Source organism: Wolffia australiana, chromosome 17, assembly GCF_029677425.1.
Source record: "Wolffia australiana isolate 7733 chromosome 17, ASM2967742v1".
NCBI classification, from domain to species: Eukaryota; Viridiplantae; Streptophyta; class Magnoliopsida; order Alismatales; family Araceae; genus Wolffia; species Wolffia australiana.
In genome coordinates, this window is record NC_135851.1 from 10,719,905 (window position 1) to 10,721,872 (window position 1,968).

The 1,968-nt window shown below is 40.5% G+C and overlaps 1 long non-coding RNA gene across 2 annotated transcripts; it reads left to right on the forward strand.

Moving 5' to 3' along the window:
• The first annotated feature begins 448 nt into the window (after positions 1-448).
• On the forward strand, positions 449-1,445 carry LOC144714664 (uncharacterized). 2 transcript variants are annotated; one of them, XR_013584424.1, is made up of 2 exons: positions 449-725; positions 825-1,445. It is a non-coding gene; the product is annotated as an uncharacterized LOC144714664 (long non-coding RNA). The 2 variants fall into 2 exon arrangements; XR_013584423.1 differs by having other exon boundaries at positions 828-1,445.
• Positions 1,446-1,968: the final 523 nt, after the last annotated feature.

Genomic DNA, 1,968 nt, shown 5'->3' on the forward strand with positions numbered 1-1,968 from the left:
TTTTTCTGTCCATATCAGATATCGATATCCGGATACTGGTTCCGATATCCGCATATCGAAATCTGATATCCATTTCGTCCTTACACCCCCGATATCTATCATCGATATCTGTCTACACCTAAAGGACGAACATCGGCTGATATCCAATATCCGATATAAGACACCATCTCGGTTTTTTTCAGATATTGGATATCGGTTGTCCGATATCAGATATTAGACGGATATCGATTGGGCAATCACTACATTACAAATTATTTTCAACTTTTTTTCAATCCCTTTGAAAAAAGAGATATTTTTTTCAATTTGTAGACTCTACTTTATATTGGAAATTTCTTTTTGCTATCTCTCTTGCTGTTTGTGGTTCTTTCAAGCCACCAGATTAAGAGATTGTAGAGTGGTAAATAATCACAAGCAAATTTCTTGTTGACTTTTTTGAGATTGAGTCAACGAAAAAATTCCATTGCTTTATTGGGTAGCTTCGTAATAAGCTATGGTGTGGAGGAGAATCAGGTCATGACTTAATGATCTCCCTTCTGCCAAGGCCACATCACAACCTCCAATCCATTTCAAGAGCTTCTATATCCTCCATTGCTTCTTATGGAAACAGATCTATTCGTCTCGAACAGGGCTTTTTCCTCTGTTTCTTTTTCCCCTCTTTGGGTTACTTGTTCTAGTTCGATCTCTAGAGAATGGAGGAGATGTGGTGACGACACGCATGTGACGATGTTCTTTCTTTTTCTCTCTTTTTTTAGATCTCTATCTATTTCAGCTCCATCTTTTTTTGCTATAAATATGACCCGATCATCATCCCGGGGGTGTGGCAGCAGCTTCTTCTTGGCGCTGTTGCAGCTCATCCTTTGCCAAACGAAGGAAGAGACAGCGATGGAGAAGAAGAAGAAGGCAAAGCAGGTGCAAGTGAAGGTGGGGCTTCTGGAGAGAGCGGGAGATGAGCTTCCCTGTTTTTCCATTCTGCGCAGGTACCTTGATAATCCATTGTTCAGAGACCTCCTCGAGGCGGACAAGGGCAAGTACGGCTCCCGATCCTGTGGGCAGCGCTATCTTCGCTGCTCGATCTCGTAATTCCTCAATGTCCGCAGGCCGCGCCATCTTCACTGCTCGGTCTCGCAATTCCTCAAAGCCCGCTGGCTAGTCCAGCAGGTCGAGCACATTGCAGCCTACCTTCGCCAGCCTTCTTTCCACCCTTCTCGTGGCCCTTGCAGCTCCTCCCTCTCTTTCTTCTCCCTCTTCACTCCCGGATGCGGATCACCGAGCGTCCACTAAGCTTTACCCTCTCACCATCAAGATCATTACGAGTAGTGTAGCTTGCTTTTGTCTATTTTCTTCATCAACCTCATGGTTGACCTTGAACAATGCATACATTTATGTATGTGCTTTAAATATTCTTTTGGGTTTTTTCTTTTGGGTAGTGATCTTTCAATTTACTTTGTCGTGAGATAATGACAGAAGATTTGAGGCCTCCTTGATCAACCTATTTTACAGTGAACTTGCCTTTTTATTTTATCAGCTCGGTAATTAATGTAAGAGCTTAATCTGAGATTTTGATTTCATGATCATAGTAATGTTCTTAAAGCCTTATTCGTCTTTACTTTTTACCTGTCATACATCCAACTGTGAATTGGACATAGAAAGTAATGCAGCATAGTGTTTAACCTGGTATCACTCTATATATGAAAAAAAATGATTTACCAGGAAGAAAAGAAACCATTTCAACATTTGGAAATTTAAGATCAACTTATCTTCATAAGAACAAAATGAGAAAAATCTGTTGTAGGCTACGATTTCTATGGCCAACAAGGTAGGTGGCAAGATGGATCTGTTGTGTAAAATGCATAGTTTCTGTTATTCTGAAATCTTATCTTTCCTTTTAAATGGCTCTCTACAAAACTCTTTCTTTGGTGATTTAAGAACATTGAAGTGATCATATCATCTCTGAAAGGAATTAGAACA